The sequence below is a fragment of the Physella acuta genome, unplaced genomic scaffold (genome assembly GCF_028476545.2).
Source record: "Physella acuta isolate Inbredline_101_S28 unplaced genomic scaffold, ASM2847654v3 ptg001732l, whole genome shotgun sequence".
NCBI classification, from domain to species: domain Eukaryota; kingdom Metazoa; phylum Mollusca; class Gastropoda; family Physidae; genus Physella; species Physella acuta.
In genome coordinates this window covers 9,332-28,188 of record NW_026733243.1, presented here as the reverse complement: position 1 = coordinate 28,188, position 18,857 = coordinate 9,332, and positions in this window count along the sequence as shown.

Sequence of the window (18,857 nt, the reverse complement as noted above, 5' to 3'; positions counted from 1 at the left end):
TACAAATGTACAAACAGTCAAAGCCAGAATTCTCCATTATTTTTTGCTCATTCTGAAATCTTACTTTTGCCTTGACTTACATAATGTATTCTTGTAAAACGACCCTCAACGTAGATATTATTCCAATCACTGAAGGCCTCCCCCCCTTTTTTAAGTCAAGTAACTAAAGCCACTAAAGCTCTCTGTTAAAATCCGTTACCCCCCCCCCCCCCCATTCCCCACCCCCAATCACACCCAATCACACCACTAAAGCCCCAATTAACCTTTTATCCCTCACCAAAAAAGTCACTAAAGCCCTCATCTTTGCCACCAATTAAAACACTGAAGCCCCTGTTTAAGCCCCCTAAGCCTCAACTACTGCAGCACGCTCCGATAACCAACAGACACACCCTGCTCCCACACTAGCGGAAAGGACCCACACACACCAACGGTCATGTCCTCTCCACACACCAACGGACAGAACCTCCCTCACACAAAAGGACAGACCCTCCCCACACACCAACGGACACGTCTTCCCCGCACACCAACAGAAACACCCTCCCCCACACACCAACGGACACACCCTCCCCCACACACCAATGGACACACCCTACCCCACACACCAACAGAAACACCCTCCCCCACACACCAACAGACACACCCTCCCCCACACACCAACGGACACACCCTCCCGCACACCAACAGAAACACCCTCCCCCACACACCAACGGACACACCCTCCCCCACACACCAACAGAAACACCCTCCCCCACACACCAACAGAAACACCCTCCCCCACACACCAACAGACACACCCTCCCCCACACACCAACAGAAACACCCTCCCCCACACACCAACGGACACACCCTCCCCCACACAACAACGGACACACCCTACCCCACACACCAACAGAAACACCCTCCCCCACACACCAACAGACACACCCTCCACCACACACCAACAGACACACCCTCCCCCACACACGGACAGACCCTCCCCCACACACGGACACACCCTCCCCCACACAAACGGACATCTCCTCCACACACACCAACGGATAGACCTTCCCCACACACGCCCACACCAACGGAATTTCCTCCCCACACACCAACGGACATGTCCTCCCCACACACCAACGGACAGACCTTCCCCCACACTCGCCCACACCAACGGACAGACCTCGCCCCCCCCCCCACACCAACGGAGACACCCTCCCACACACTAACGGACAGGACCACCGCAGCACACGGAAACAATCCTTCTCACACTGAAACGTCATCGTCATCCTATTAAAACCTGTCAGTCACGTGTGTCTCTTCCCCACCCCCCACCCCCCGGGGCTTATCTCTCATCCAGACAACCGCACCCACCTATCATCTCTCACCATCTCTCCTTGCCTCTAATTATAATGTCCTTATTGTTGTCAGCACGTAAATGAGGATGCACCTACCCCTTACCTGCACCCACCCCTCACCTGGACTCCCCACCCTTCATTCCCCCCCCCCCCTACAACTTTTCCCATGCATTTTTAATGTTTTATTTTTTAACCCTTTAACTCCCAACTGTCAAGAAACTCTCGTTAAAAATCTGTTGGATGTACACCGGAATATTTTTCGTGCGCTAATAAGCGCGTGCGGTTGGATTTGTTAGCGGGGTCACGTGATCTCAGCAGAGTTTATTCATATCTTCGGGGGGGGGGGGGGCATCGAAGAAAGTCTACCGCCTCCCCCCCCCCCACCCCCCCCCCCTCGAACGAAATAAATGGGATTTATATAGAAAATATATACTTTTTTACAGTGTTCGCCCACCCCCCCCCCCGGAAATTGTTCCCCCCCCCCCTGAAAATTTCAAGTGCACCCCCGGAGAAAAAAGCCTGGAAGAAACACTGGAGCCCAGGACATGGGTTGTCATCAAAGGCACTTAGGTTAGGGTGGGTAGGGGAGGGGAAGGAGGGAGGGTAAATTTTGTTGGTGAGCGATAGGTGGGTTGTGTGGAAGGTGAGTGGTACTTGGGATGGGGGGGGGGGGAGGGGGAGTGGTACGTAGGGTGGGGGGTGGTGAGTGGTACGTGGGGTGGAGTGGGGGATGGGTGATATTGTGAGGGTCATGGTCTTGTGTTTTGGGATGTATGTTTTCTCTTTTGGAACCTAGGTTTTTGTATTTTTACAAATTTTGACGAGCCTAATTTTTCTAATTCTTGTTTGGGAAAGTCAGATTTTCGTGGATGAGAATTAAGTCTTGTTGATAAAGGTCATATTGGTCTAGAAGTCTTTGGTGCATATAAAAAAAAATTTACTGGTTGGTAAGAGTCAAAATAGTTTCAAGAGAATGTCTTTTTTAAAATCATTTTCAATGTCTGATTAATTAACTAGTTGATAAACAAATGCAATATCACTATGCGCATGGTTGTTAACCCGAAAGTCCCGAGTTCGAAACCTCGGACAGATGAGGCTTGTCATTTGGGAACATCAGTCCATCTAGGAGAGATAACTCCAAAATCTAAAAGGAGTGGAGCCCCTTAGGTCATAGTAGCACTAAATTTGTTTTCCTTTCAGTACTTACTGCGACACTGCTGTACAGGTAATGCCCTGTCCCTTCGGCCCATCAGTGTGTAGAAAGAGAGGGGTCTGATACAGGGGTAACATATGGGTCTTCTCATACTGACCAGGCCTTTTTTGCATTTTAATTTCCAATGCACAATCATCCAATGGTCTATTAGACTGTGGAGCCACATATAATTATATATACTACCAAATCCATGAAAGATCCTTTGCATGACAATATTTTTAAACATTTTAAATATTTATATATTATTTTTAACAAGGCTTTAACTAAATTGTATACACCTTATGGAATCTGTGCTGTTTTTTTAACTTTTACCTGGACAAAATAATACCTGCGTTGGGACTCAACTCAGGTGTTTCAACAAGCCCCCACCGGACGAGAGACGGATAATTCCAGACTTGTGTCCACATTTTACCTCTGCTCAACACAACACAGCCGTGAGGAAATGTCGAAACATGTAGTAGCATTTGTCTTCTCTTTATCTTGTTATCTCCATTGATAATTTTTGTTATCTCCCTTTTCGAGAGAAGAAAAATAGAAAGTGAATCCACTAACATCCCTCTCCTAGCGACAGATAAGATATTTTTTAAATACATATTTTAAACAAGAAATATATATTTTTAAAAGTAATTAATAACGAAGAAATAAAAATTACAACATGTTTAACTATATAAATTTTAAATGTTAACAAATAATTTTGTGCTAGTTTGGTGCTAACAAAACTTTGCTGCTCTTTGGGTGTTAACAAAATATGGGTGTTCGTTGGGTGCTAACAACTAGGGTATTTGTTGGGTGCTAAAAAACTTAGGTGTTCGCTTAGGTGTTCTTAAAACTATGGTACTTTTTGGGTGCTAAGAACTCAATGCACACATAGATCCACATTTGGTTAAGTCTATTTCTAACAGGTATACTTAGCGTAAAACATTTGTAATTTGAACTTTGAAATGTAAAATTTGCTTTTAACAACACCCTATCCTCTATACTGGAGAATGAGGTCATCATTAAGTCGTAATGACATGAAATCGGATTAATTCTGACACAACGCTAATTTCTAAATTAAACACAAAAAACACCTCACATATGACATATGTCACCTGATCCGGCGTGGCGACAACATACACGCAACTGGTCACGTGACTACCGTAATTGTTGCCTTAATGTTAACATAATCTTATTGCTGATGTTGTGAACAAATTGGCGCGGGAATTGAACACGACACGAGGGCGAGTGCGTCAAGGTCGTGACACGAGATGAAATCGAGCACTTCCGGTGCGGCCTGACGTCGAACCCGCCCCTCTCACGAACACGTCATTGTGTGTTAGGTGTAACATTTGACAAACTTGTCTTACCTGTGTGGCTATCTTTAATGCAGGTAAAATGTTTGAAATACCTTGTTTATAAAATACGAGCTTCGAAAAAAATTAACTTTTTTTGTAATGACAATTAAAGCAGATTTGCATTTTTTTCGGTTGGTCAGATAGGTAAAGCCCATGGTTGCTAAACCGATTAGTCCAAAGTTCGAACCCCTGAGCAGATGAGGCTCGATATCTGGGGACAGCAACCCATCTAGGAGAGACAAGTCCAAAATCAAACAACTGCTGCCTTATTGTTAGTTCATGGTTGGACAAAGGCTATGGAAGAAAATCCAAAAAAAAGGAAAGCAGGCTGAAATCTGAGTAAACGGCCTATATGGCTCATAACATGTTGGAGGAAATGCTTTCCAATATTAGAATTAAGAACGAAGAAGAGGAATGTTTTTTTAATCACATAAAATCATAAAACGGGTATGGAGTTGTTAAATGTTTAACAATGTCGAAGATCTCTTTCGGATAAGGATGCTACGGTAGAGTAACTAGCCTAGGAAATGGGAAGTGTTTGGAGGGTGGAGGGTAGTATAGACAGGAAGAAAAAGTGAGAAAGAGTATGCAATGTTCGCTCTAAGGGGAAAAAGATAGTATGCAACGTGTATTTTGTGTGCACGGTGTTCTAAAAGTCCTATATAAGGTTATAACTATTTTACAAAATGACTTAGATGGAACATAGTTTGGAATTTAAAACACATAAAGATGTAACCTTCCACCCCCCCCCCCCCACCCCTGACCTTCCCTCTTCCACCCACGTGAAAAGTAGTAATGAGCAAGATGATTCCGTTTCAGATGTTGTACAACAGTATTGAAAGTGTACTGTACACCGTATCAACTTATCAAAAAGCTATAAGCGACTAAATCCAACCTTGACCTTTATACCTCAAGACCATGACCCTAATCAAACAATGGCTAAAATGGTAGGTATACACGACCACTGCAAAAATGTAAGTATAGCTAACTGTTATGTTGTAAACACACTTTTAGAGCCCGCCTGTATCCCCACCCCAGGGGCGGAACTACAGTGCCGCCAGACCCCGCAATGCGGGGGGGGCCCACGCCATTTAGGGGCCCACAGCCGACCATAATTTTTTTTATAGTTAAAAAAAAATAATTTACTTGCATTTTTGAATTCATGGTTGTTTTGTTAAAAAGATTACCGTAGCTGCAATTTGATTATCTTTATTCTATAGACACCACCCCACGCTCTTGTGCATTCTTTTTCCCTTTGTTTTTAAACCACTGTGAAAGCCGAGTCTTCTTTCTCCTACAATCAAACGTATCAAAGATAAGCAGACTTCCATGACTTATTTCCCTTTTTTAAATATTCAAATAGGGGTGCTCATAAGCCCCTTTTAATAGATTTGTACTAAACAAATTAAAAAGCAATTACCTCTCTTAATAATTTTTTAAAAAGTACTTACTAAAGAATATATTGTATAAAAAGGAAATGTATTTAAAATGAATAATTTAAAAACAAAACAAAACAAAAATAAACATAACATGAAACACCATTACTTATACAAAGCTTTCATGGTTTATATTCTTTTGACCGACTAGACGTTAAGAGGTCTTTTAGCACAGTTAAATAAAACTCATTTTCGCAAAACACACTGATGCATTTACACACATGACATGATGTTGTATTTTGTTATAATTGAAAAAAAAAAACATTTTTTTCCAAACCCGAACAGGCCAGCAGTGTGTATCATATGTTCGTATTTTGTGTTTATATATATATATATATATATATATATATATATATATATATATATATATATATATATATATATATATATATATATATATGGGGGGGGGGCCTAAAAAATATTTTTGCGGGGTGGCCCTTTTTTTCTAGTTCCGCCACTGCCCCACCCCCGCCCTTTGGAAATCTCTCCTAACATCTACAACGCCAGCCAACCTAAATCTGAGCCAAGAAGAAATAAAACTCCCCACATCACCCTTCAAAAAGGTGGTAATAATCTCCCCTTATCAACATAACTTTTCCTTTATTTCCACCCCCACCTCCTTACCTCCCCTCTCGCCGAACGCCTTTCACCATCCAGGTGTTTTGAACCTGTTCCGTTTGACATTTGCTTCTCCTTAGCAACAAATTCCAATACGAGTGATTTCCCCTTGTTCATTTTGACCAACTCGCTTGTCGCCCATAGCTCGGCAAATTTTGTCAGCTTGTTTCGTTTTGACGGCCGCGGTGAAAGAAAATACAAATCCGGGAATTACCGATGTTCCTTATTGCGCTTGAGCGTTGTTTGTGCAAGGTTTGTAAATTTACGTTGTGTGGCGTAAATAATGAAAAGCGTGCGTGACTTTGTTTTTTACCAGGCAAAGGTGACGAATGCCATGCTGCCCTTTTATTTTAAGACTCAATCTCTTCGGTAATAACGCCAATATTTATTTGTTAGTTTTGTTTTCAACTTTTGATGGCGTAAATGATTTTTTATCGGATAATTAGATTACTTTGTTTTATTTAAAGAAAATTAGCAGGGTGTAGTCGAGTGGTAAGACCGAAAATTAACTGACAGAGGATCTATATTTTGTATATCCGGCTGGAAATCTAACGCCATTTATGAGTCCATCGAGCTCTAATGAGTACCTAACTTTGGAAAAAGTCAAGAAAATCGGGTTTTTTTACATGGAAAAATCATAGTTACATAAATCTAGGACTTCTACTATCAATTGTAGAAACTACAAGTAAATTAAGTACTTTTTGTTAATTATTTTAGCTGGAAGAATTTCATACATTTATTTATTTAAAATAAACGACAAATAATATATTCAAAGAGCCCCCTTTATTCAACTAAAGAGCCGATTGTGCTCAAAGAGTAGGCCCTTATTGACTTTAGATCCTCAGACTGTATAACATTTAATAAGTAAACTGCGTAAAAAAAAAACCCGAACCTAACCATCACCAGGTAAGTATGACACGAACATAACTTTTAAAGGTAAGTATGACACGAGCCGAATCCGTCAAGTGTTCGAACCTTCAGCAAACCCTTCAGAAAAAATCATCATTTTGACGTGAGACATCCATCAGTGGAAGCCCTTTGGTCGAAACCTAACACCCACACGTCACTTCCACATGTCTGAACCATGACGCGATGACGCGCCGAGCATTGTTTTGCCATTTCGGTCTCAGATTTTTGACACTCGGCCCCCGACTCGGTCTTGGTCGTATCTTCTTTCCCGCGTTCTGACGCGCTGTCTACAGTTCAATGTTCATGTTTACAAATAGTCACTGGCAGTTGTGTGGCGCGGGTTAGAACTGTGATGATGATGTTGAGTATTGCGAATCGAGTATATGACGGGGTCAACCTTGTCGTGGATTTATCAACAATGATGATCTGATTCAGATGATTTAATAGGATCCGATAGTTTTAATCCACAGTTTATTGCACTGTTTATAAAGACACAGAAGATCTTCTTTCTACTTCTGCGTTCTTAATTTAGTTTATGGTGTAGGATTTAAACCAGTCCAACTTCGTATATGAGCTGGACTGTGGTCTCCAGATCAGCGGGTGCCGCATATATAGCCCACTTTCATAAATTCAACGAAGAGGACTACATTCACGATGACGGACGAATACCTCCACACCTTAGCAGTAGCACAACATGACAAAGACTGATCTCACCAACTTCCCCAGCAACAAGATCCTAGTCACATCCTTACGTACCTCGTCATACAGTCACAATCTTCTATTAAAGTAAGTCATTCCACAACACACATACTCTCATACCCTTGCAATATCTAAGATACTATTCGTAACTGTGAGCAAGATATTGAGCCATCGGGTTCGGAACCCGCATCGTCCACCCGAGAAAAGACATGGAGAAAATAGGATCATGGTGGGTAGCGATTCGGCTACAAGCGGGGGAAGAGGTCTGATGTCCGCAAATGGTGACACTATTTAGGCGGTGATAGGAATTTTTTAATCGCGAAATTTTTTAACGAAACAATGTTTTATCCAGTAAAATTAATAAATACGAAAGGGAGAGTATGACTCGATAGCGAAAATGCTATACAGGCGTGTGTCTGGGGAGTTATCTTCCCTCTAGACTCGACTCTAGTGACTCTCTCGCTTCTCTCCTACTATTCCCCTCTACCAACACACAAAACAAAATTGTTTACTTTTGGCCCTGCCACTCTGGTATGTTTAAACAGATACTCACTTATCTCCCTTGAACCCTCTTTAAAAATCTAAGATACAAGCAAATACGATAATAGACTACGACACGAAAGATTAGCACGAGATTATCTTAAGCTTTGGGATTAAGGTAAACACAGGAACAGGATGTCGGCCGTCAACCGTTATCGGATGGAAGTACCGGCTCAAGATGGACACTTGACCGGCGTATTCCGGCTGTCGTCTAATGTCCACATTAGTCACGGCTAAATGAATGACCGTCTGAGTGATGTTTTCACCTGGACTGGAATACACCTCCCCCCCCCCCCCCCCCCCACCTCCATCGCGTGTAAAAAGAATTCAGGACTTTGATGAATGATGTTTGCTGACCTCTGGTCAGGCGGTCGTTTCTCCGCGGAGTGATGTTTTAACGATAGGGTTAACACATCATTGTAATTAGATTGGTTTGTTGAATGGCGGAACACAGAGGGGTGCTGACAGGCTATAAATCCTGGGGCGAAGTGTGCCCCCAGTGACATGAAAACAAACAATCTGCAGGAGATTTTTCTCTTGAGAAATCGTCTGAGGATTGTTGTCAAATATTTCAATTTAATGAATTCCCGTTTTTTCATATATGATTGAACACACCTTAATTAGTTATTTATTTTACCGTTTGAACGGAAACAGCGTTTTGATCACAGGAAAAATTAGAAGGTTTCTGCACAAAGAAAATACTTGTCTAGAAATTGGCGAAACAGGCGTTTTACAACTGCATTAATCTTTGTGCGTTTTCTCCATTAGGGTAATTGATGAGAATTGCTTTTGTCCCAGCTTTTAAAATGTCATATTCGAGTATTAGTGATCAATATAATGTTAATCTTCTAGTCATTAACGGAGTCAGATTTAAACTCGAATTGTAAGTGATCTAAACATCTGGCTTTAAAAATGCGGTAATTATTTTTATTTCAGTCGTAAATGTTTATTCAGATATTTGATGCTAACCATAAAACACAATTTTAGGGCAAAACAAAATATCACACTGACCACACACCACCCTTCCCCCACCACTCTTTCGCCGTCCCCTCCCTCCCCAAGGCATCACTCACAACACACACGCAAACCACAACACCATCCCAACTACCCCCTTCAACATCCCGTCATGTCACCACCCCTTTTCGACTAATTCACCACCCCTCGTTATCCCCCTCCCCTCCCTTTTTACACCTCCCCTCCACCTTTCCAGTCATAGTCCTGTATACATATTGGTGAGAACAACACCCCATGGTATTTTTCCACCCCTAACTCTAACCCTAACTCTAATCTACACTTCTTAAACCATTTCTCTAAGAACAAATGTTAAAATCCTCCCCACTAGATTCTAGTCACTCACTTATACCCCACTCTCCCCTCACATCCCTTTATCACCCCTCACCAATCCACTTCCCTACATCCTCACAACATAACATCAACGTCCACTGTACATAACACTTATAACAACACTGACCCTAGCACTAAACCCTAACCCTAATCCCACCTACGTCTTCTCTACACCCCCAACCATTTCTCTAAGAACACATTTTTAAAATCCTCCCCAGCAGATGCTAGACAACGCCGACCTCACGGTCAGGACCAGATCCATCTTCATTATTGCCATTTTCGTCGTCGTTATTTTCATCTTTCCACCACTCGTCTCCTTAGACCTAGTCACGATCTTAAACTTCATTCCCTCCCCCACTCACCCGTCAACCCCACCCCATCCATCCCTTTCTCCAACCATCTCACCCCCTCCTCACACATCAATCCCTTCTTCCACCCCACACCACGATCCACGCCACCCCACCATCTCTCCCTCCACCCCTCCCTATTACCTACCCAACCATACCAACTCACCATACACATCACCCAACCCAATTTTACCCAACCCCAACAACTACACCAACCCCACAGCATCTCACCCCATCCCACCTCACCCCACCATCCACCCCATCCCCGCCACACCACCATCAACCCCACCCAACCATACCAACGCACCATCCACACACCCTCACCCCACCCCACTACACCACACCACATTCGCCGTCTCTCACTCCACCCTCCCACCCCATCAACGCCACCCCGCTCTATACTAGCCCACCATCCACCACACTTCACCCTGCCATCCACCCCACCCACCATATCTCCCTCCCTCCACCCACTCTCCCACACCTCACTGTGCCACCTATTGATCTACACATAAACACCATCCAAACACCCCGTCAATAAAACACCTGTACCAGCACAAAGGGAGGATAATCTTCTCATAATTCTATCTCATTACTTCCCTTCCCCATAGTTTGACAAAACGCTAAATTATCTCAACTCTCTCCTTTCTTAAACGCTATCATAACTTTACAATATTCTCCGACTACAGCTTTCCATCTAGTTATCTCCCATTACTTCCACTCCACTTATCCCCCGCCCCAAAGGATTATGCACATAGTGTGAACAATATAAAGGAAACAACGATGAAATACGCAATGATCGATTAGTAAAATAAATGGGTAAACGAAATCGTTCTAAAGAATAACAGTATGTTGAAAAGACTATTTATTTTTAGTTTATCAGCAGAAAAAAAAGGTAAACAATTACAACTTCGGCTGTTAGATCTCTAGATCTAATTAAGTTAGCAGTTTCCCTTTTGTTTAATGGTTTTGTAAAAAGCATTTCAAGCATCGCTTTAATCTTTGGCCATTCTCAACTTGTTTGTAATGGATAATTCAATTTGAAAAGACATTTTCTATTTCAGCGTCAGACAGACATACATTTAGTCACTTTGTGAAAGAGAATACTTAGACTGGGCACTTAATAGAGGATGAAGTAGAGTTTATCTATTACTAGATCTATAGTAAAAGAAAGTATTTTATAGCGGTTTACTGTATATCAAACCAGTGTGGTGTAGGCTAGGAGTCTCACAGTGCAGTGTAGGCTAGGATTCTCATAAAGGAATTGAGCAGATCGTTGCTTGGATTTAAACTCAAACCCGTAGGTTTCCACTTAGTGTCACCTACCGCTTGACCACATAGCCTGGTTTCTACCGCAAACGGAAACATACAATTTACATTTTTTTGGAAACGGGCCTTATAATTAGTGAGATTCAAACTCCAGTCAATGGATTAACAATAGATGTTATCAACTGCTCGACCACACAATAGTTTTTTTTAACAGAAGACAGAAATGACATGTTAAGAAATTAGTAGCTGTCAAAGTAAAAACTCTCAAGATTAATGTCTTCATTTTTCATTTCTTTGATTATTTTTTTTTTACAGTATACGGAAAGTGTAGTCCGATCAATTCTTGTATCTTCATACGCGCGAATGAAATTCGAGTTTGTTATCATGCGCTCTACCGCTCGTCCACACACCCCTACATTTAACTCCCGACCAACTGTCAAGAAAATCAGAAAATCTACCATCGTCTGCTGACATTTCCGTAGCAGACGATCGTTCATCATCCGCGAGCAAGACCGAGGTTTACAATTCACGTTTTTTTTTCGTGTGTGTTGTCGTGTTCGAGTTTCTTGTATAACCCGGCCCTGGCTAATCACTGGTCAGTGGCGACTGGTGACCCCTAGCTTTGTGTCCGGTCCGGTGGGTCATTAATCTTGGTCGTCCAGTGAAAACAGGGGCGACGGTCAGGGAGACAGGACGTATCTATCAACTCACTACAACGACGTTTGGCCCAGTCATACCCGCAGTCAAACTGAAGTTGACTTTTGTAACGGCGAGTTGACTTCTGGATACCAGGAAAAGAAATTTGGAGACCCGAATTGATAAAGTGACGAATTTCATAAAAACAACTGTAATTTATTTCACACAATCTTTGGAGCTTTATAAAGAACTTTTCATTAGGAGTAGAATATTTTCAAATTTATAACTCGAAAATACACTTGTTTCCATTTTTTAAATATTTTATCTAATTTTCTAAATATAAAACACATTCTTTATGTTGTTTTGGATCGTATACTATTAGCTTCCTTTCAACAGCGATGATTAAAAGAAATCGTTCAAATCCACGATAGTGTTATGAGTAAAATGGGCTTTGTTCAGAGCTAAAAATGTCATTTATCAAAAATCTTCTCAGGTGGTTAAAACCCCCATAAGTCGTCAAACAATCTAGAAAGACAGTTGTTAAAATGGTATGCTTATAAATAAATACGTCAGCACAAAGTTATATTTGTATCAATATAATGGTAATGTTATCGAGGGCGGAGTGGTCGAGCGGGTAAGCACATTGTAGCTAACCTGAAAGTCCCGAGTTCGAACCTTTGGACAGATGGGGACTTGCTGTTGACACAAAAAAAATCTCTGAACTCAAATGATGTTAACAAATCACCAAAATAGTACGCAGCAAAAAAATGACGACATATTTCTTGTTTGAGTCAACGTTCAATTTTAATAAATATTTGTTGTACTTTATCATCAAACCTCCGAAAAAAAAAAATCTGGAATTCTGTAGATCACCACAATTTTTGTGTTGTTGTTATGAGCGTGTCGAACACAAAGACGTGGTGTAAATTATGATCGAGTGGGTCATTCACCTGACACAAAAGTCGCCCAGTGTCCAGTTGAAACTTCCGGCGAGGCAGGACAAACTGATTGAAGTTGAGCAGTTTTTAATGACCGTGTAGGGAACGAAACCAAGTCGGGATTGGTGAACCTCTCATCAAAACATGGTAGATAGAAGATGTTGGGCGTAATTGTATTTTTTTTTGTTTGCTTGTGTTTGACGTTCGGTTGATTTACGACTTGAATATGTGTGTGAGGCATGTGGGTAGGGTGGGTGTGGAAATTATGGGTAGTGGGGGGGGGGGGTGTCGCTGTAGATATTGTCTCGGGTTGGACCATATAATTGTTCGATTCAAAAGTCCTAAGTTCAAACCGATGAGGCCCGTTAGCTGAAGACAGCTACCTCTAAAGAGGAAAGAAAACTAAAATCAAACAACTGCTGTTTAGGAGACTGTTAAAGGACAAAGGCTATGGAAGTAAATCCAGAAAGAAATGCAGGCTGAAGTTGGAGTCAAAGGGCCACATAGAGCTTGACCTGTTGACCAGTTCTCCTTAATTAATCTGAAGGAAATCCCCTTTAACACTTCAATTAGAAACAAAGAATAAGTCTGGGCAGAAACATGTTAGGAATAAATGCAGGGAAACACGTCAAAAATAAAGATACATTAAATGGTAGTTTCAATGTTATCTAAATATAGTCCAGACGTAGAAACATAAATGGAGGGTGTCACACCTTATACACCAAATCTTGACCCAGACTGTCCCCTCCCAACCATAGGCGTCACTTCAAGAAGGCACAATACCAACAGTCACCTAATGCAGAAACGCCATTGGTTTGGGCTATAAATAAACACCTATTACAACATTAAAAATTTCAATGGCGTTGTGCTTGTTTTCTGAAACGTGGTGTCTCTTTATTGACTGTTAATACACTCATTACATAAACAAAACTTAGCGTCACATTTCTGTATATTGCAAATCAATATTTGATTATAATTTTATACATTGCCAAAGTGAATAAAATGCAAATCCACTTTAGTGCAAATATATTAAAGGGAAGCTATTCCAATTAAATTTAAATTGTATACATGACCAGACTATTACCCTTTATAAATAAATCTACCACAGGTGTACGTGTATGACAGGTAGCAATAAAACAGGGGAATGGGCTTGTGGTTGTGGAGGTATGTGGTGGTTACGGGTATGTGGTGGTAGAAGAACGTTGTAATTTGGATATGTGGTGTTTTGGGCATTTGTTTCTTGAGGTAGGCGGGATATAGTATAGACACACTAACTGGAATAGATAGCATTTCGATTATTAATAATTTGCTAACGAATCAATTGGTAATAGTTAGTAGACAATGCACCTTATATATATTGTTGAGTCCAAATTGATTTTTTTAATTAATTAATTGTATCATAAAACAACATAAAATTAAGAAAAAAAATTATTTTAATTTACAAAAAAAAAGTCTACTTTTCGAACCTTTTGTTCCACGGGACAGGGGAAATTTACAAATGGCCACTATTAATTAAAGTAGATTTTTTTTTCGATAGTTTTTCTTTTTTCTTTTCGATCTCGGCCTAAAATAATTTAAAAGCGCCGTCAAAGCGCCGTCAAACGGACGTTTCAGGGGGAGGGGGGGGGGGTCAATCTAACAGGTGAAAGACGTCACATCAGAGGGGGTGGATTGATGGATGAGTGGTGCATCCATCTTATCCACCGGAGGAGTATTTAACAGACCTGCACGCAATGGATAACCGATCGTTTCCTCGATGAAGCTATTAATAGCCAGGGCGTGGCTGGTATTTGAACCTATAACCTGTTGTAAGCGGAGGGAAGTGAGTGAAAGTTTTAGAGTGTTCGGGATCTTCACACAACAACCGTCAGCAGACTGCACTCCTTTAAGAAAAAAGTAGATCCGGTTCTAGATCTATATATTATTATTAGACAGAAAAACGTAATACTTGAAGAGTGAGTAATATAAGGTCGCAACATTTTTTGTTGATTTAGTAAAAAATAATGTTTTGCGTAATTACGATCTTTAAAAGCTTGGTTACACATATGTAAATCGTGGTTTTGCTACACCTACATCTACACCTACACCCACACCCATACGCACATCAAAATCCACACCCAAAACCTTACACACACCCACAACAACACCCACACCTACACTCACTCATACACCCACAACTACACCCACACCTACACATACACCCCACACCCATATCTACACCTACACCCATACGCACATCAAAATCCACAACCACAACCTCACCCACACCCACAACAACACCCATATCTACACCCACACCTACACCCACACCTTCACCCACACCCATTTCTACACCTACACCCATAAGCACATTGAAATTTACACACACAACCTCACCCACACCCACAACAGCACCCACACCCAAACCACACCCACACCTACACCTACACCCACACCCACACCTACACCCACACCAAAACCTTCCATTAAAAAAGGACCACACCGTCACCACATCGCTGACAAGTCCCCCAACGTTAATCAACTCCCCCAGGACCCAACCTAAGACAAGACCCCGTCCAGTGTTTCACCTTTAATTAGCACTAATTACTGGTGACCAGATGTGGGCTGTAGGTTTTACTGCCCTCCCCGCGAGTTCCATTTCATCTCGTCAAACCGGAAGTTAAAAGGTCAGGGAGTATTTTGGAACTGTTGGCTTAGCCGTACTCAAACACTAAATTTAACACGATTTCCAGTGAGGGGCGTCCATAAATGAGTTCAAACTCCTAGGGGGAGGAGGGGTTCGTAATTTTGTGACGATGTGTGATGAAAAATGGGGGCGATCAGATAGCGTGACGTAACTTTTTTTTAGCGCAATTTCCATTCTGGAGAATTGCGTTTATTAACTCGTCTTTTCTGGGAATGGATGGATGAATGGATGGATGGATGTGTGTCCGCAGCTTTAAGTCGTATCTCCTCCTCAACGAAGCAATATCGAGGACTAGTTCCAAAAGCAATTATGTTAAGCAAGTTACGAGGATGAACATAGGCCATAAAAATTCCGGGTTTCTTTCATGGATTTCCCGGAAAAGCAAAAAAACCTCGAAAAAAATGCAGTTTTTTGCCCACCTCTCGGCAACCAGACCACTAAGCGACTTGAAACATGTACCAATCGATTTCTGCCATAATTTTGAACAATATTGCCGAAGAAAGTTTTCAAAAATATCCTTGCGTTTGGTCACAAACAATTTTTTGAATTAATTAAAATTTGGACCGAATTACTAGGCATTTTATGCAACCACACCACACGCGTCATCACGTTCAATAGCTGCGCCATCACGTTCAATGGCTGCGACGTCACGTTCGGTAGCTGGGCGCGCAATGGTTTTTAGTCATGTTACTCTATTGTAAATTAAACATGTAAAATACTGAAAAAAAAATTAATAAAAAACGTTTTAATAGCTAACCAATGGTTTTACTAACCCTGCTCTTGATTTACGCTACGACAGAGCTATTTTTAGATAACACAAGGAAATTGCGCTAAAATTGTCACTAGACTTTTTTAAATTACTTGTTTTTTTTTTTTGCATTTCAAAAATATAATGTTAGAAACAGTTATTTTGCTTTTAGAGAACTGTTGTAGTAAATTGTAACAGCCAAAATTAATTAAAGATATCGACGTTTAAAAATATATATTTGTGAGAAAAATACTATAAAGTTGCTCTGTCTAGAATAAAACAAAATTTAACCATTTCTAGTACTAAGAGCACATCTTAAAACTTAGCTCTGAAGCTCTCCGTAAGCCTAGCCGTAATCATAACGCATACTGAACATACCTTAACTAATTTCAGATCGACGATCAAATTAAACATGACTTTAACTAATCTCTAAATAGGCCTACAGTCTACTGAATACACTACCTTTTTTTCTTTAAATTGTATACATATGGTTTAATATTGCTAAAACATATACAAGTAGATGTAGAAAGAATTATAGAAAATAGTTTTATATGGATTTGACCACACACAATGGACTTGTACAAATTTATCGTGTGTTTTTTTTAAGCTAGATCAATACAGATTTAAAAAAAAACATGCGAGTCTAAATGACCTGCTTCATTATCCCGTCCCTAGCCTCGGCACCTTCCAGGTGTGGTATCTGTAGAATCACACACGTGATGCCAGAGTCAGAGCTTAATCTCACCTGCCCACAGCCTCGACATTCTTACTGCCCTCCGCATCACCTCAACCTGGATAACGTGTCAATCAGCCTCGTTAATTCCACAGCACAAAGCCGCGAAACAATGCCTCCCTGTGTCTCCCGCACTAGCTTCAGGCCCGAAGAACAAGAAAAAAAGCTACGGGCAAAAAAAAAAAATTATCAGAGGCGGGGACGAGGTTGGGGGGACTGGTGGGGGAAACCTTTCAACACCGAACAAGCACTAGTCATGTCTCATATAACTGGACGTCAGAAACGTCCGTGTGGACGGATAGGTCGCGATAGGGGGGGGGGGGGGGGCTTTAAATTGTTCTCATTGACGTGCATATCACGTAGCCCAATGAACGTGAGGAAAAAATTAGCCTAATTACGCTTTCAATATAACTCTTTATTACTCTTTTTTTTTTTTTTTTTTTTATGTTTTGAACTTCTTTTAATTTTATATTTTAATCAGCTCAACACAGGAGAGCCGGGGTGGTCAGTGGGAGGCAGATTGACAGTCCGGGTTGTTAATGATGTTACACAGAATTATCAAGACGCAAATAGATCTCCCTCTCTCTTACTCATTCCCTCCCCACCCCCTCTCTGTCTCTCTCTATCTCATTAGGCATATATATATATATATATATATATATATATATATATATATATATATATATATATATATATATATATATATATATATATATATATATATAAACAAAATCTAGACACGAGTTATATCTGTCATTAAGATATGAACCTTAATTTTTTTTTAAATCAAAGCAATGAAAACGACAGTTTCAGGAATAATTGACAATTCTAAAAGTGCTAAAAAGATACGCTTGTAAAAGAGCATGTAAAAAAAAATTGGATCATATCATGAAGTGCAATGAACGTCTTAAGCTATAATAAATTAGTTATCTTTTAAGTAACACGTCACTCTGCGCGTAAAAGGACTCTATCGATATTTGTAGGCAAGATTGAGAAATATGTTCACAGGTTTATAGAGGATACAGGGATATAACGTAACTAACAACGGTGAAGTGGTGTTGGCAGGATTTTTTCATGTGAGTGGGATATACTTATTTCTTTCCCCCCCCCCCCCCCCCATCCTCAACACCACCCTTGCCAACGCCACTCATAAGGCAGCAAAGACAGAAATGTCCCTCTGGATAAGTGGATCACGTAACCTTACAATTTTATTTTAAAAGTTAGACTGATAGATAGATAATTTATAACAGCTTAAGGCCTCGTTTATGTATTGTTAATTTAATTTTTTTTAAAAACACAAAGTATTTTTTTTTAGTTAAATGCACGCGACAATATATTAAGCATCTCGCTAAAGTGTTTCTTATTTTAACCAAGACCAAGAAACATAAACAAAAAAAAAATGTCTGACATTCTTGTCAGGGGCCATATGTCGAGTCTCTCGAGACTTTCTCAAAACTTTTTCACGTCACGGTTCAGCGAGCTCGCCCACGACGTGAGCTCAAATCTCGCGCATTCACACGTGGTGCGATGCTTGAACGGGATTTGGCTGGTTATGGTGTGTGTGTGTGTGTCAGGGGGGGGGGTTAAAGTATGAGCGTGTTACTAACCGTATTAGTCACCAAGGTCTTTGGACAATTCTATGAAGGTCATCCTTAGTAAATTTATTATGTTAATAATGCGGATGAAAAGCCGAAGGGAAAAAGACAATAGAAAATAAAAATGTAAAATAAATACGACCTACATCACTATCTACTTCACCTGACACATTGACAGTCGGTTTCGAAAAGGAAAAATTTTTTTTTTTTTTACATATAGGCGGATTTGGCCACCGGTTCTGTTCTTTTTTTCCTCTAAAGGTTTGTGGAGGGGGTGGGGTCTAGGATCTACTAAGCCGCCTCTATGGTCTGCCTATGTTTGTAGTCTAGCTTGTGAAAACAAGAACAACAGCGCTTTAGTGGGCGAATAAATGCAGCAAACCTAACGAGATATGTTAGAAATAATGATTTGATTAGGTCCTATTGGGGTGTGTGTTATGTGTGCGTGAGTGAGTGAGCGAGTGAGTGAGTGAGTGAGTGA